General features: G+C 43.1%; 1 pseudogene across 1 annotated transcript in view; it reads left to right on the plus strand.

Annotated features, from left to right (window-relative positions):
* Positions 1-1,985, plus strand: part of LOC308611703 (ubiquitin-like modifier-activating enzyme 1) — a 40,415-nt pseudogene extending 38,430 nt beyond the window's left edge. Inside the window, exons 14-18 of the transcript in view lie at positions 523-609; positions 1,021-1,113; positions 1,237-1,418; positions 1,707-1,808; positions 1,913-1,985. The product of the transcript in view is annotated as a ubiquitin-like modifier-activating enzyme 1 (transcript). The remainder of the gene's footprint in view (positions 1-522; positions 610-1,020; positions 1,114-1,236; positions 1,419-1,706; positions 1,809-1,912) is intronic.
* The last annotated feature ends 16,445 nt before the right edge of the window (positions 1,986-18,430 follow it).

Here is an 18,430-nt window from a genome sequence, read left to right on the forward strand (position 1 = left end):
TCTCTCTATGTCTTTCTCTTGAAGTATGTTCTCATTGACTCCCTTTTTTTTTTTAATTGTGGTAAGAAACACAAAGGATTTACCATCTTTAAATATAGTAGACTTCCAGTTTGGAAGGCTTAATATTTAATGGAATGGATTTTAAGGCTTAATATTTCATTGGATGGATAGATCACATTTTTCTGTCCACTCATTCAGCAGTGAACAACTTCTGTGCTTTCACCTCTTATCTGTCATGATTAACGCTGCTGTCTATATCCTTTCTTAGTGGCTTTACCTGTTGCCCTCAGTGTCTCTACAGATCTCCATGTCCCACACACCTGTCTACCTTTTTCTTTTCTGACATGTTTTCTGCCCTATCTTTCCCCCTTCTTTTCTCTTTCCCATGATGTCTCTCCTTTTCAAATCCTTTATCTGCCTGAACATCTCTGTCCCACCCTGGATTCCTGCTGGCACCTCAGACCGTGAACAGGGATTTAACATGTATCTAAGGACTAACGTGTACTTCCTCCCTTTCCGCAGTGGATAATCACCTGCAGGAGCTCAAGCCATGCTGACCAACCAGAAAGCCTCCCTGGGTTCAAGATCTACCCCATCAACTTTGAGAAAGTGCTGTGATGGGGACCTCAACCGTGTATGAGAAATGGCTGAGCCACCCTAAGCATTTTTGGGGATTACAGGCCTGACAGTAATTATGTTAATTTTTTTTTTTTTTTTTTTGTACGTGGCTTTCTCTCTGTTGTGGGCTCTCCCATTACTGAGCACAGGCGCCGGATGTGAAGGCTCAGCAAACATGGCTCCTGTGCCCAGCCGCTCCCTGGCATGTGGGATCTTCCACGACTGGTAAACGGACCCGTTTCTCCTGCATTGGATGACCCAAGTATCTTTTGTGGTCTTGGCTAGTATTTGGCTGGTCTGGCAGGTAATTGAGGTGAATATACCTCAGTTCCCAGTATCCAGGAAAACTTTTTCTCCTTAACTCTGTCTCTCCTGTTCTTCCTCTGTCTCCACTCACAACAGGATGATGACAGCAACTTTCATATGCATTTCATTGTGGCTGTATTGAGTCTCCGGGCAGAGAGCTATAACATTCCCCCTGCTGACCGGCATAAGATTACAATACTCTATACCTAACCTTGCATCCTTTTCCAAGTTTAACTCTGCCACATTTGAAGTCTTCTGTAGACCTTGAACGTCTCTAACAACTATGTCTTCTCATCACCTTCTGTATTACAGATCAAGCTGATTGCAGGGAAGATCATTCCAGCCATAGCAGCTATAGTTGGCCTTGCAGGTCTGGAGCTGTACAAGGTAGTTCAGGGACACCAACAGCTTGAGTCCTATAAGAACAGCTTCATCAACTTGGCCCTTCCTTTTTTTTCCGTTTCTCTGAGCCTCTTGCCCCACACCATCACCAGGTAAGGGCTTGCTTTTATAGAAACCTTTGGTGTTGCCCATCAGTGATTGATGCTATGTGTGTGTGTGTGCATGCGTAGAAGTTGTGTGTATCTTATTTCGGTAGAACAGGCTCTAGTTTTCATCATACCTGGTGAGAGGCTTTTTTAATTTTGTGTATCCTTTGTTCATTGTTTGAACCTGTGCAAAGTAGGAATGGAACTGGCATGTTTGTGAAATAAAGAGGAGCGTATGATTAGGGCTTGCTCCCATTTTACTCTTTGTGCTTTACTCTGTGCTTTGTCCCATAATACTACAACCAGCAGTGGTCACTGTGGGATTGCTTTGAGGTACAGTGGCTGCAGCCTAATGGTGAAGAGATGCCCCTCAAGCAGTTCCTTGACTATTTTAAGGTAAGACCCTTTCACTCACTGCACCTGTGGTGGTGGTTGCCCAGGTTACTGGTAATGTCCATCCCAGTGACCGTGTTGCCCCTCCTCCTTTCCACCCTCTTCAGACACAGCACAAGTTAGAGATCATCATGCTGTTCCAGGGTGTATCTATGTTCTACTCCTTTATCAAGACAGCAAGTAAGATCAAAGATCAACTCAGGCTTGAGTTGGGTCAGTGTGCAAACAGAAACAGGTCCTGCCTGGTGTGGGAAACATCAGCTAGCTATGCAACTCACCTTCACTGTTCTCTTAACTTTGTCTCTGTAAGTCTTTCCTCTCTGTTTACTTCACAGACTCTCTTTCTCCTCACCCCAGGATGTCAGCAATAGTGAAACGAGTATCAAAGCAAAAGCTGGGACACCACATTCAAGCACTGTTTCTTGAGCTGTGCTGCAACTAGAGCGGCAATGATTTGGATGTCCCCTATGTACGATACACCATTCGCTATTCCCTCTACACCCATCTACCTCATTCTCAGTCAAATCAATCTATTTCCATTTCTCTTATAGTTGTCACAAATGCTGAGCCTTAAGTTCTTCTGAGGACTTTTTGTTGTTGCTGCTGCTTTCTACTGTTTGGAGTTGGAATTCTTAATAAAGAGTTATTAATCGAAGTGTGTCATATCCTTCTTTTGTCAAAGGCCCATACCCTGTTGTCTGTGGGAAAGACCAGCCTTTCTTTAGCTCTGCAGGTTCAGGTGATAGTATGAAAGGCTCAGCCCCTCCCACCAGCATGGAATTTGCCTCACATCCAAGCTTATGAGAAAAGATTAAATCCACCTGTTCTGGTAAACCATTGGTTTGCTATTTTTTCCTTTGTCCTCTCTGTTTAAAAAGAAATAGAGGGGGAGTTCAGGAAGATGGCAGAAGAGTAAGTCACGGAGATCACCTTCCTCCCCACAGATACATCAGAAATACATCTACACGTGGAGCAACTCCTACAGAATACCTACTGAACTCTGGCAGAAGGCCTCAGGCCTCTCAAAAGGCCAGAAACTCCCCACGTACCTGTGTAGGGCGAAAGAAAAAAAGAAAAAACAGAGACAAAAGAATAGGGATGGGACCTGCACCAGTGGGAGGGAGCTGTGAAGGAGGAAAGGCTTCCATACACTAGGAGCCCCTTTGTGGGCGGAGACTGCTGGTGGTTGAGGGGTGTAGCTTTGCAACCACTTAGGAGAGCACAGCAACGGGTGCGGAGGGCAAAGCAGAGAGGTTCCCACACAGAGTATCGGTGATGACTGGCACTCACCAGCCCAAGAGGCTGGTCTGCTCAATGGCCGGGGCATGCAGGAGCTGGGAGCTGACTCGGACTTGGGTCAGAGCGCAAGGAGAGGACTGGAGTTGGCGGTGTGAACACAGCTTGAATGGGTAGTGCAGCACGGCTAGCCGGGAGGGAGTCCGGGAAGAAGTCTGGAGCTTCCAGAGAGGCAAGAGACATTTTCTTCCCTCTTTGATTCCTGGTGCGTGAGGAGAGCGCTACTTAAAGGAGCTCCAGAGAAGGGCGTGAGTTGTGGCTATCAGCGTGACCCCAGAGATGGGCATGAGATGCTAAGGCTGCTGCTGCCACCACCTAGAATCCTGTGTAGAAGCACAGGTCCCTCCTCATGCCTCCGTGAACAGGAAGCAGAGCAGCCCGCCAGTGTCAGGGTCCCGAGATCCAGGGACAACTTCCCCAGGAGAATTAATTGCGCACCTCAGGCTGCTGCAAAGTCACGCCAGATTTGGACACCACAGGCCAGACTTGCATCCATATGCCTCCATCCCCCCGGCCTGAGAGAGGCAGAGCCACTGAATCAGTGGCTCCTTTAACCCTGTCCTGTCTGAGCGAAGAACAGACACCCTCAGGCAAGCTACATGCAGAGGCAGGGCCAAATTCATAGCGGAAACACAGGAGCTGTGCGAGCAAAGAAGAGAAAGGGGGGCTTCTCTGGTGGCACAATCATTGAGAATCCGCCTGCTAATGCAGGTAACACGGGTTCGAGCCCTGGTCTGGGAAGATCCCACATGCCACGTGGAGCAACTAGGCCTGTGAGCCACAACTACTGACCCTGCACGTCTGGAGCCTATGCTCCACAACAAGAGAGGCCACGACAGTGAGAGGCCTGCACACTGTAATTAAGAGTGGCCACTGCTTGCCAAAACTAGATAAAGGCCTCACACAGAACTGAAAACTCAATACAGTTAAAAATAAATAAATAAATGAAAGTACACTTAATTAAAAAATATATTTTTAAAAAATATTTCACACCAGGGTCAAAAACTAAAACAAACAACAAAACACAGACAACAAAAACAAAAAAGATAAAGGGAGATCTCTCCCAGCAGCCTCAGGAGCAGCGGACTAATTCTCCACAATCAACTTCAAGTACCCTGCATCAGTGGAATACCTGAATAGACAATGGTTCATCCCATATTGACGGGTGGACTTTGTGAGCAAGATATATTATTTATTCCTCTTTTCCTCTTTTTGTGAGTGTGTATGTGTATGCTTCTGTGTGAGATTTTGTTTGTATAGCTTTGCTTTCACAATTTGTCCTATGGTTCTGTCTGTCAATTTTTTTTTTACTTATAAAATATTTCTTTCCGGGGCTTCCCTGGTGGCGCAGTGGTTGAGAGTCCGCCTGCCGATGCAGGGGACACGGGTTCGTGCCCCGGTCTGGGAAGATCCCACATGTCGCAGAGCGGCTAGGCCCGTGAGCCATGGCTGCTGAGCCTGCGCATCCGGAGCCTGTGCTCTGCAGGGGGAGGGGCCACAACAGTGAGAGGCCCGCCTACCGCAAAAAAAAAAAAAAAAAAAAAAAAAAAAAATATTTCTTTCCTTAATAATTATTTTTTTATTTTTGTTTTAATAACTTTTTAAATTTTATCTATCTTTTCTTTTTTCTTGCTTTCTTTCCTTCCTTCTTACTTTCCTTCTTTCTACTTTTTCTCCCTTTTATTCTGAGCCATGTGGATGAAAGGCTCTTGGTGCTCCAGCCAGGAGTCAGTGCTGTGCCTCTGAGGTGGGGAAGCCAAATTCAGGACACTGGCCCACAAGAGACCTCCCAGCTGCACATAATATCAAATGGTGAAAATCTCACAGAGATCTCCGTCTCAATGTCAAGACCCAGCTTCACTCAACAACCAACAAGCTATGGTGCTGGACACCATATGCCAAACAACTAGCAAGACAGGAACACAACACCACCCTTTAGCAGAGAGGCTGCCTGAAATCATAATAAGGCCACAGACACCCCAGAACACAACACTAGACCTGGAAATTTTCACCAGAAAGACAAGATCCAACTGCATCCACCAGAACACAGGCACCAGAGTCCCCTCCACCAGGAAGCCTACACAACCCATTGAATGAACTTTAGCCACTGGAGACAGACACCAAAAACAATGGGAACTACAGACCTGCAGCCTGAAAAAAGGAGACCCCAAACACAGAAAGATGAGCAAAATGAGAAGACAGAAAAACACACAGCAGATGACGGAGCAAGGTAAAAACCCACCAGACCTAATAAATGAAGAGGAAATAGGCAGTCTACCTGAAAAAGAATTCAGAATAATGATAGTGAAGATGATCCAAAATCTGTGAAATAGAATAGAGAAAATGCAAGAAACATTTCACAAGACCTAGAACAAGTAAAGAAGAAACAAGTAATGATGAACAGCATAATAAATGAAACTAAAAATACTGTAGAATGGATCAGTAGCAGAATAACTGAGGCAGAAAAATGGATAAGTGACCTGGAAGTAAAATAATGGAAATAAAACTGCAGAGCAGAATAAGGAGAAAAGAATGAAAAGATCTGCAGACAGTCTCACAAACCTCTTGGACAATATTAAATGCACCACATTCGAATCATATGTGTCCCAGAAGAAGAAGAGAAAATGAAAGGGACTGAGAAAATATTTGAAAAGATTATAGTTCAAAATATCCGTAATATGGGAAAGGAAAAATTTAATCAAATCCAGGAAGCACAGAGTCCCATGCAGGATAAATCCAAGGAGAAACACGCCAAGACACATATTAATCAAACTCTCAAAAATTAAATACAAAGAAAACATATTAAAAGCAGCAGGGGAAAACAAACAAACAAACAAACAACACAAAAGAGATTCCCCATAAGGTTAACAGTGGATCTTTCAGCAGAAACCCTGCAAGCCAGAAGGGAGTGGCAGGACATATTTAAAGTGATGAAGGAGAAAAATCTAGAACCCAGATTACACTACCCAACAAGGATCTCATTCACATTTGATGGGGAAATTAAAAACTTTAACGACAAGCAAAAGCTGAGAGACTTCAGCACCACCAAACTAACTTTACAGCAAATGCTAAAGGAACTTTTCTAGGCAAGAAACACAAGAGAAGAAAAAGATCTACAAAAACAAATACAAAATAATTAAGAAGTGGGAAGGGGAACATACATATTGATAATTACTTTAAAGGTAAATGGGTTAAATGCTCCGACCAAAAGACACAGACAAGCTGAATGGATACAAATCCAAGACCCATATATATGCTGTGTACAAGAGACCCACTTCAGACTGAGGGACACATACAGAATGAAAGTGAGGGGATGGAAAATGATATTCCATGCAAATGGAATTCAAAAGAAAGCTGGGGTAGCAATTCTCATATCAGAAAAAAATAGAATTTAAAATAAAGACTATTACAAGAGACAAAGAAGGACACTACATAATGATCAAGGGATCGATCCAAGAGGAAGATATGACAATTGTAAATATTTATGCACCCAACATAGGGGCACCTCAGTACATAAAACAAATACTAACAGCCATAAAAGGGGAAATCGACAATAACATATTCATAGTAGGGGACTTTAACACCCCACTTTCACCAATGGACAGATCATCCAAAATGAAAATAAATAAGGAAACACAAGCTTTATGTGATACATTAAAAAAGGTGGACCTAATTGATATTTATAGGGCATTCCATCCAAAAACAACAGAATACACATTTTTCTCAAATGCACATGGAACGTTCTCCAAGATAGATCATATCTTGGGTCACAAATCAAGCCTTGGTAAATTTAAGAAAATTGAAACTCTATCAAGTATCTTTTCCGACCACAATGCTATGAGACTAGATAGCAATTTCAGGAAGAGATCTGTAAAAAATACAAACGCAAGGAGGCTAAACAATACACTACTTAATAACGAAGTGATCACTGAAGAAATCAAAGAGGAAATCAAAAAATACCTAGCAACACATGACAATGGAGACATGACGACCAAAAACCTATGGGATGTAGCAAAAGCAGTTCTAAGAGGGAAGTTTATAGCAATACAATCCTACCTTAAGGAACAGGAAACATCTCAAATAAACAACCTAACCTTGCACCTAAAGCCATAAGAGAAAGAAGAACAAAAAACCCCCAAGGTTCGCAGAAGGAAAGAAATCAAAAACATCAGATGAGTAATAAATGAAAAAGAAATGAAGGAAACAACAGCAAATATCAAGAAAACCAAAAGCTGGTTCTTTGGGAAGATAAACAAAATTGATAAACCATTAGCCAGATTCATCAAGAAAAAAAGGGAGAAGACTCAAATCAATAGAATTAGAAATGACAAAGGAGAAGTAACAACTGACACTGCAGAAATACAAAAGATCATGAGAGATTGCTACAAGCAACTCTATGCCAATAAATTGGACAATCTGGAAGAAATGGAAAACTTCTTAGAAATGCACAACCTGCCAAGACTGAATCAGGAAGAAATAGAAAATATGAACAGACCAATCACAAGCACTGAAATCGAAACTGTGATTAAACATCTTCCAACAAACAAAGCCCAAGACGAGACGGCTTCACAGGCGAACTCTATCAAACAACTAGTGAAGAGCTAACACCTATTCTTTTCAAAGTCTTCCAAAATATAGCAGAGGGAGGAACACTCCCAAACACATTTTAGGAGGCCAACATCACCGTGATACCAAAACCAGACAAGGATGTCACAAAGAAAGAAAACTACAGGCCAATGTCACTGATGAACATAGATGCAAAAATCCTCCACAAAATACTAGCAAAGAGAATGCAACAGCACATTAAAAGGATTCATTTAACCACTGATAAACAATGACATAGTTAATGACTATGCCTTGCATATTTTAGGTAAATATTAATACAGTGAACAAGGGAGTGCAAATATCTTAGTAAAGTAACTAATTTCATTTCCTTCAAATATGTATATTCAGAAATGGAATTGCTAGGTTATATGGTGGTACTGTTTTTACTATTTTGAGGAACATCCGAATTATTTTCCATAGTGGTTGTACTAAGTTACATTCCCACCAACAGTCTGTAAGTGTTCTCTTTTTTTCTACATGCTTGACTACACTTTTATGTCTTGTCTTTCTCATAATGACCACTATAAAATGTGTGAGTCGATATCTTTTTGTGGTTTTATGTTGCATTTCTCTTACTAGTACAGAACTTGAGCAAATTTTCATGTGTCTGTTGGTCATTCATAGGTCTCCTATGAGAGGAATATATCTGCTAAAGTGTTCAGCCCACTTTTTAATTAGATTATTCAGCTTTTAATTGTGTCCTTTTATGTTTGGACATTAGTCCCTTAGCTGTCATATAGTTGGCAAATCTTTTCTCCCATTCCATAGAATTCCTATGCTTCCTGTTCCATTGCCTCTTTACTCTGTTCAAATATATGCACACACACACACATATATACACGTATACAGAAAAAATAACTATAACCCCCACCTAACCATAACATTGTGGACAGTTCCCAGCTACCGGGATCTATTTACATCTGGCGCTGAAACTCTGCCCCAGAGAGGTGGGTGTAACTCCAACATCGCTAGGACCACAGGATGTGTCTCTAGACCCCTAACTACCTTAGATTGCTAGGTAAGGAGTACTCCAATCAAGGCACTTATGTTACTAAGAATGGAACCCACAAAGTCTGGCTCCTGTGACCAAGGGGTTTACTGGTGGGATAAGGGGATTATGATGCAAAGGGCGGGGCTCCAATCAGTCCCCATCTGGCATGCAGTCCTCCTGGCTTGCTTCCTGGGGAAGGGAGCATCTGACCGTGCTGCTGTCTGGAGCTCTGATGTCACAGCCTCAAGCCCAGAAACATCCACGTCTGGGTGCTCTGGAGTGCCTTCCTGTCCTGTGTCCCTACGTGACAAAGGTCTGAGCACTGCCTGGGAAAACTCTTCTACGTGGGTACCAGAGGAATGTGACAGGAAAAGCAGTAACAACCCCAAAGTCCATCAGAGTAGAACGGGCTAACTGGGGTGTGTTCCTAAAAGGGAATACTACCCTCCACCCAAAAAGAGTGGATAACGGCTAGTCATCTCAGAAATATAAGGATGAGGGGGAGAAAAGTCAGCTCCAGAATACCCATTGTATATAACACATAAACTTCAAAATTAAGTAAATATAATTTGGGGGTGTGCAGTGAAACTTTATACAAACTACAGAATTCAGAATTCGGGTTACAACTAGGTGGAAGGGGGTGGTGGGGCGGAGTGTCTGGAAGAAACATGGAGTGACCTTTCCAGGTGTCAGCAGTGCCGTTACTTACGATGGGGTGGTGGGTACACGAGTGTCTATTTTATTATGTCTTTCCTTTTACATCACTCTTATATACACTCTGATGTGTATGATTTATTTCACAAAAGTTTTAAGAGCCAGGTCTGTGCCAATCAGTGGTCTGAGAATCACTGTGGACATACACCATTCCCAGGTCACATATTTGTTTTTTAACTTGCTTGGGATGCCAACCTTAATTCACGCAGGAAGATAAAAACTTCCCTTAGTGGCTGCTTTCTAACTTTGTAAAGACTGAAAATTAAATCTGAGATGATGTAGTAAATTAAAACGATAGTGATGTTTTTAGATCAAATTGTATGTGTTAAAGTGTGTTTGATGGCTCGTTTTTAACATTGAAGAGAATTTGGCATATTCATCTCAGATTAGTTTTGTTATTTCAATTAGAAACCTACTAAATAACTCAGTTTAGGATTAAATGGAAAATTTAAGAACATTGTATTAAATGATATTTATTTGTTTTATTATTATTTTTTGATGTGAGGAAAAGAAACCTCAGGTTTTCTGGTTTCTTTTTTTATATTTTGAATTTTATTTTACTTTTTTATACAGCAGGTTCTTATTAGTTATCCATTTTATACATATTAGTGTCCGTATGTAAATGGTATTTCTAAAAGAACTAGAGATTCACCGTGTTTATGAGTTTATTAGATTCACTAGATCAGGTTAAATACTAGAAGAGGTGGCAATTAAAGGGCTTAAAAAGAAAATTAGGGAACAGTTCTCAGAGCTTTCTGAGATGCTCTTCCTGGGTTAGAATCCTCAAATTCGGCTCAAATAAAATTTTCCAATTTTTTCTTTAAAAAAGTTTAATTTAAAAAAATAAAAGATTTAATTTATAAATGCACTTAAAAAAAACAGTGATGCCCTTATGCCTTTTTATGGCAGTAGACGATAAAAAAAAAGATCAGAATTAACTATTTCAGATACTTGCAATGACCAGGGTGGGTATTTGGTAAAGGAAGCAGCAGCAATGTTTTGTAGTTTTCTGGAGGACCAGGAAAAGAGGCCCGTGTGAGCGGGGACTGTGGGAAAATCCTCACAGAAAACCCATCCCTCTGACCAGAGGAACCCAAATAAGATGTCCCTGTGACCTGAATGGTGGCAGTGTGGTTTTTGTTTTGTGTTTTTTTTAATAATTTTTATGGGAGTATAGTTGATTTTAAATGTTGTGTTAGTTTTTGCTGTACAGCAAAACAAATCAGTTATACATACACATATATCCATTCTTTTTTAGATTCTTTTCCCATAGAGGCCGTTACAGACTAACAAGAAGCGTTCCCTGTGCTATACAGTAGGTCCTTACTAGTTACCTATTTTATACATAGTAGTGTGTACATGTCAATCCCAATCTCCCAATTTATCCCTCCCCCTCCCCTTCCCACCGGTAACCATGTTTGTTTTCTACATCTATGACTCTATTTCTGTTTTGTAAATAAGTTCATTGGTACCATTTTTTTAGATTCCACATATAAGTGACATCATATGATATTTGTCTCTGACTTACTTCACTCAGTATGACCATCTCTAGGTCCACGCATGTTGCTGCAAATGGCATTATTTTGTTCTTTTTTATGGCCGAGTAATATCCCATTGTATATATGTACCACATCTTCTTTATCCATTCCTCTGGGGATGGACATTTAGGTTGCTTGGCTATCGTAAATAGTGCTGCAATAAACATCAGGGTGCACGTATCTTTTCAAATTATGGTTTTCTCTGGATATATTCCCAGACCTCCTTCCCCAGCCCCACTCTGCAGCCCTTGGGAATCTCCTTCTGAACAAAAGCAGAGATGGCCAGATGGTTTTTGGTGGTGGGCCTCGCCCCACTCAGGGCCCGTGGGGGGACCATTACTGAGGAAGGCACACGTGACCCCGATGGGCCCCAAGGCTGCTCCCCCTCCCTCCTGAACCCTTAGGAGCCAGGCCGCAAGGCTGGCCACTCGACGGAAACACCTGAGAGTGAGTTTAAGCTTAAGTTTTAAAAAGGTAAAGGCGACAAGTACTTGCCCCCAGACCCATGAAATCAGGAATTCTACAGTAGGGTCCGGGAGTCGGAATTTTTCTGAAGTTCCCCCACGTGACTCCAAAGTGCACCTCCCAGGCTGAAAACTACTAACAATTTGATTTGCAGCAAGACTCCTTAGACCAAAGGCAACAGTGTCCACCAGCATGGCTGGGCCCAAGCTCTAACGAAGATAGCACAAAGGCGGCTCCTGTGGTTCCGAGCACCTTCCAACTGCAGACACCATTTATGCCATTTGACTTGGCAAATGCCTTCTGTACAGCAGGACAGGGTGACGATAACTCAGGTCCTTTCAGAGTTATGGAGGGATCCCCTGTGTACAGAACCAGCCTTCACGGTGCTGCAGAACATTGGGAATTCTATTTAAGCTGAAGCTAAATTTTAGTTTCCTCCCTGAATTATTTATTCCTCAAAAAATAAATGGTGAACCCCAGGAGATGGTGGTGACAGCGTGTGTTGGTCAGGAGGGACTTTAAAAATCACTGCTCCAGCTGCTGCAGTAACAAATTCCACAAATAAAATGGCCATCGCAGAGCGCTCACCTCCCATCAGGTCACTTGGCAAGCTGATCTCGCCCCAGAACACGTATGTCACTTTACGCTCGTGGGTGGTTGGTGCCTCCATCCGGAATGAGTGGGAGGCACAGCGAAGCTGATGGTGCCCATGTCCTGGCGGAGCACAGCACATCTGACTGCACCCCCTGAAGCCACTGCTTTTATAAAACGAGTTGTACTTTTGTAACCAGCAGTGGTGACCCCCAACTTGGCCATCTATTCCCTGCGCCCCCATTGGCGCCCCGGGAGCTCCTTTCGTGGGTCACTGTTCATCCATCCCTCCTCTCTCACCCGCTCCCCAATCTTAGCCTGGAGGTGAGCGTGCGTTTCTGGACCAAACGTCAACGTGTAACTGACACCACAACTAGCCACAGTGCACCCTGCAACCTTACGGGTAAGATTCCAAGAACAGCTGAGAAGCAAGGAGAGCTGGGGTTGTGGACTGGATGAGAAAACTGAATAAAACAAATCCCCACCAGATAATTGTGGCATAAAATAAATCTAATGGCAGACTAAATGGAGTATCTGGGAAGTACCTTGAACCTTCATTCAAAAACACATAACTCCTAAACCACGTCAGTTTTCTTGTTTCCACTTTTAATTCTGCCATTTTCCCTTAATGTTCAGGTTTTAACAAAGACAACAGGGCTATTGCTTGCCAAATCCCAGCTAGGAATTCAGAGCATAGAACAAATCAAAACTACAGCCGAAAAATTATCAATCTGTACAACTAACTTTAGAAAATAGTTTAGTACAATTTTGTTGTAAAACTCATTTACAGGAGGTTAATCACATGTACTTATCAAATTTCCTCCTGATAATACATGAAAACAAAAACTCAATAAACTATGCATAGTAAATCCAAAGCAAATTATATGCAAAGAAGCAAAACAAATTTTTAAGTACAATATATGCATGTTCAAAGAACTAAGACTGAAAGAAGGCCACTTTCTTTAACGCCAGGGCAAGGACGAAACTAACAGCTGCATTTTTCACCTGCAGTAAGGTTAACCACCAATCAACAACACTGCACTGACAGCCACATCAGGAAAGGCCACACTGTACATATGAAATGCTTCATGCAAATACATACATCAACAGGAACCACCAATCGATTCCAATGCAATGTCAGGTATGACTGTTTCCTGCTGGGAGAGGCTGTCAGGACACAGGCTTGCTCATTACCAGAGATGATGCACTAATTCTCACGTTGCCAGACCAGGTGGAAGATGGACCAAAAGTGAACACAACGTGTGAGAACAGGCACCAAACTTAACTGGAAATAACATCGTTTGGGTGGGGCAGCAAAGTACGTACGGTGGGGAGCACTTACTTCACGTGTTGTGTGAGCGGAGTGGGAGAAGTTCCTGACCCCAGCTCTTTCCAGCATGCCTCTTCTCTAAGCTTACAGGTTTTAGATTCTCTACATTGTCACTACAAGTGTCTGCTAAATGAAGCATTTTACCAAGATAGCAGGAAAGTAAACTTAAAGAAACAATGAGCTTTCTTGCCAAAGGCCAGGCAGGAAGCTTACGAAGCCCCTACCCAGAGTGGGGCTCAGCCCGCCTCTGTCAACAGGGAGCAGGGGCTAACTGTGGGGACAGAGCACGTGCTCCCCGAGTGACAGGAGTGTTCAATCCCATCAGCAGAGGTCTGGAAACCAGAGGGAGGGACAAGGATAACAAAGAAGTAGCATGCTTAAACCTTTGGCAACCAAATGTTTTTTTTGAAAGCTCTTAATAACCTGCTTCAGTAGAATTCCTGATGAACACAAAGCCCTTTTTGCTTAAAAAGCAGATGACTGAAAAAGTTTCAAATGGTGCACATTCGTCTTCAGGAATGCATGCTTTCTCCCCCAAATTAACTAGGGCTGCAAAGCATTCACTACAAACCGCTAGTTCAAACAATGGTCAACTGTTACTAACACAGATTCTCAGTCTGTGATACCTCAACATCAGTGTGTGTGCGCTTGGAAAACTGGACTTTGACATTAGGCAGCCCTGCCCTCCATCAAGTCTCTCAAATCGCCACCAACCGTGGCCACTTCCTTTCACAGAAGCACAACCCCTCTAACCAGATCTTCCACCACAGCGGTGTATTTGCGTCACTTACGATGGTTTCCAAAGATGACAGGCAATCTGTCAACTCTCTCCCTGTTCTCAACTCCCAAGAATTTGCACTCCTCTCCCATCCTTCGCTTTTTAGAGGATGTTTCTCTCCTGCCTAAAATATTGTATCTGGTCTGCCCTAACTGGTTCTCAAGCTGCCTGGTGACCAGTATCCCTTGGGAAGATGTTAAACATCCAGATTTTCATAAATTGGTTTCTCTTGGTGATCCCCAGGCTTCCACAAGCCACCCCAGCACTGCTCCAATACTTGGCAACCACTGGATTTGTAACCCACCAGTTGCAGGAAATTCACAATATGCTGGGGGGATCTGAATGACATTTCAAGAATTATTCTTTCATTTCACATTCTTCTATCTCACGAAGAATGAGAATTTTAGCTAGAGAACTACGTGCTGACTACAATGGGCAGACAAACTCATCACAGAAATGTAACATCCTGTGCCAAGGTGCCTCGTCTAAAAAGGTGCAGGAGTGGAACTTCACCTAACAGAGCTCTGCTTCCCAGGGTCTTGCCCAGGACACTCCAGTTGGTTTAACAGGACTCTGACCCAACGCACTGACTCACTTCTCTCAGGCCACCTGGGCTGTTAAAAACGTCTGTTTGCTACAACAATCTCTGAAAGGAACTGCCCTGCTCCCATCTTTTTTTTTTTAAATATAAGGTTGGTTCCATTGAAAATGATTAACATTTTAAGCAGGGGAAAGAAAAGCTGTCTACCAGATTAAATTTTAAGAGGATTCTGTTCTTTGCTATACAAATATACATTCCAACTTTTACAGCATCCTCTTAAAATCCTCCAGTCTGACCTTTCCTACAGAAGAACAAGAGATCAACATTTTAAGTCTTCGACTTCGAGGACATTATTACTGATACACAAATGCCTTCTGAAAGCTTTTGCAACTGACCAAATGTACTGAAGATGACCAAGAGGCCCATGTGTTAGGATACATTTTCTCTTTTCCAACAGCACACAAACTCCTTTAAGGAAAAAAAATTAATCTTATCTGGACAGTCCTACTAGCTGGTCATCTGAAATGTGCAGTAATGCTTGTGGCTGACAGTCTCATTTGGCTCCACTATAAATGCTTCCTCTTCTTCAAGCTACCGTCCTCCTCCTCCATTCCCCTCTTGTCCCAGCCTGAGTTCCTCTTTGTGTGGTGGCTCAGAGAGCCACGCCTCTCCTGATCCCCCTTGGTGAAGGCCCTGGTCTCCCTCCTGTGGCTGAGTGCCTCCCCTTCCTGGGCACATCTTCTCTCACTCGTGGAAGTATTGGTACTAGCAGCTGGAGGATCACACTGCATATGAGGTCTGTGGTTGTTCACAGCAGCTCCCTTGGCGGGGCCTGCTGCCTGATACTGGTCAGATCCTGGTGACTTCCGGGGGAGCCTGGCTCTCCAGAGGGAGGCGTTGCTCCAGGATACCGGGGGCTCGAGGGCTGCAGCTCACAGAGGCACTTCCCTTTGGCTTCACAGCCCAAGCCCATCCTCCTAAGCAGTCGTGGGTCCCGAAGCCAGTCCTGAAGGGGTGGCCTTTCAGGGTCCTTTTCAGTAACAGTGACAGTGGCTTCTTTGGACTCAGAGGGTGAGGGGTACAGGGAAGAAGCAAGAGGCATCTTGGCAAATTCACTGTCTAGCTTGTTGCTGGGCCCTCTGCCCTGGGGTCTGGACACTTCTGGGGTGATAGCAAGAGGGTGAGTCAGACTTCTCTGAAGTACGGGCCTGCGTTTCAGAATGTTCATTGCATCGTGTCTATAGTTTTTGTTGCAAGTCTTAATAATGGCACCACGCTTCTGCGCATCCTGAATCAGGTGGATCCAATGCTGGTTTTCCTTGAAACAAAGAGAAGGAAGAAAATTGCATCCCAAAGAAACACTCATATGCTTGGGAAGCAGAGGTTCCAGCTTTCACTTCTGAACAAATAGTAAGTATACTTTCGTGAACAGATTCTCAAGAATCCATTACTTTTCAGACAAGGCTGAAAGGAAAAATAAGGTCGAATACAAAACTATAAAGCCATGCTGCTAGAAAAGAACACTGGGAACCACCTCTAAGAAAGTACTTCCATCATTTTACCACTGATACTCAGGCCACGTGGTGAATTAGCTGTCATGCAAATCTGTACCAACTGCCGGTAGCCTCATGTAGCTCTTTAATCTTCAATTAAATAAAATTAAAAATTCATTTCCTCAGTTGCACCAGCCACATTTCAAGTGCTCAGCAGACACATGTGACTAGGGTTAGTATCCTGGACAACACAGACACAGAAGGGCTCCGTCATCCCACCAAGTTCCCTTTGACACTGCTGACCCTAGAGTCTTGCCTGTCTCCGGCCAAGGCTAACATTCTGGAAGAGGAAGGCTTGGTTTCAGAAAGCTCTAACTCTTGAGTGCATGCTGACTGTTCTAGAAAGAGGACCACAGCTTGCATCAAATTCCCAAAGGCTTCCCAAACTCCCAAGGGCTAAACCATCTTAATCTGCTGAGATAACTATTCCAAAGATGTTGTCTCACTTGTGTCTCTTTTCTAGAAGAGTTTAAATTATGAAAAGCACATCTAAACGGAAAAACAAAACAAAAACCCAACTCACGCATCTCTCCTCTCTTCCTTTTAGAGTTTCCTCAGCAATAAATTGCTTCTTTACAACCATCAGAACTTGGGCCTCTTTAGACAGAAGAAAGAGAGAGTATGAGGGAGGAAAAAAAGACAGAGACTGAAGGAAAGAGAAGGAAAGGATAGCTCCCCTCATGGGGGCTCCTGCACTATTCATGAAGGTGGGTAAGGGTATAGCAGTGAAGCTGCATACATAGTACTGACCTGCTGTGTGACCTTGGTCAAATCACTTGACCTCTCTGAGCCTGTTTCCTCACTGTAAGGTATGAATAGTATTTTATTTAAATGACTCTAAAATGTGCGTTGAAATAAAATAAAATAAATAAAATGCACTTTATTTTCACATTTTACCATTTCTGACTTTAGGGTGCCTCTAGGCCAGACAGCAGTTTCCATGTATGTAATCCTGGAGGAATTCATGGCTGGGCGACTACAACCGCTTGACTTTTAGTCAACAAACCACTTCTAAAAAGAATGAGTCCTGGCTCTTGCCTGAAAAATCTTTCCACAGACATCCTCTGATAAGACAAGAAAGTACCAGCACTACAACTTGGAGAATGGAGATCAGAAGTTGGAAAAAACCCCGGGACCACAGTGGGGCCCTCTCATGACATGCCTCTGACTGCACAGGGAATGGTTCGAGCATCAGCAAGGGTACATGGGATGGTGAATGGGGACGACCAGAGTGTTAGTATGAGAGTGAGATGCTTTCAGGGGTATCTTAGTCTACCTATTTTGCTGTTTTTCCTAGGTATGAACAAGAGTGATATGACACTGGGTTGGCCAAAAAGTTCATTCAGATGCTACAGAAAAGAAACAAATGAACCTTCTGGCCAACCCAATAAAAATCTGTCTGAAGTCTAAAAGAGTTCTTTCAGTCACTATAAGACAAAAATTCTAAGTGAAAATAAAGTGTCACAGTTCAATAGTGGAGCATAAAATAATGACGCACATTATATAACTATTGGCTTCTTGGATTTGATAAACTATGGTGGCAATGCAGACCTCACAGGGCCTTTTAAAGTAAGTCACGTAAATCAAGTGCACGGTACGGTGACCGCATGCATCAGGAAGGTGCATGTAAGCAGTACCAGGCTCAGATCTCCCTGACTCAGGAGAGCTCTTGAGAGTCCTACCCTGTGGCTGGAAAGCAGATGTAAAGCAGATGGCCTTGCTGCTATTTCTGCCAATTCTACTGCACCTAAACTTGCTGTTTAATCCAATCCCTAGATCACAAAAACAGTTCTGAGAAGGGGCTATTAGTCTTGATTTCTCAGAGGAAACCGAGTGCCTTAATCACTGATTCTATCTCCATAAGGGAAACTGGGCTGAAAAACCAAAAAAAAAAAAAAAAAAAAAAAAAAAGAGGCTAGGGAAGGGGGAAGCCCAAGGACAAATACGCAAGTTGGATTGCGAAGTCCAAATGATAAACTGGAAGTTTTTCTACTCTGTTCTGTCGGTCTCTTTTTGCCACACTGGCTTCCCAGAGTGAAGATAATAATGTCTATACTGCAGCTAGACGTCAGTGGTCTTCAAATCTGCGTGACGGTGACTCTGGGGCTCACAGAGACTTACTCGGGGGGATGTGAGCACGTTTTCTGGGAATCAATTTCCAAACCTCAGCTTCCAAACCCCAGTTCCCTATGTCCTCCTGGGGCTTTTCTGCCCTTCCACTCC

The sequence above is a fragment of the Mesoplodon bidens genome, assembly GCF_964165515.1.
Source record: "Mesoplodon bidens genome assembly, contig: HAP1_SCAFFOLD_518, whole genome shotgun sequence".
In the NCBI taxonomy this organism is placed as follows: domain Eukaryota; kingdom Metazoa; phylum Chordata; class Mammalia; order Artiodactyla; family Ziphiidae; genus Mesoplodon; species Mesoplodon bidens.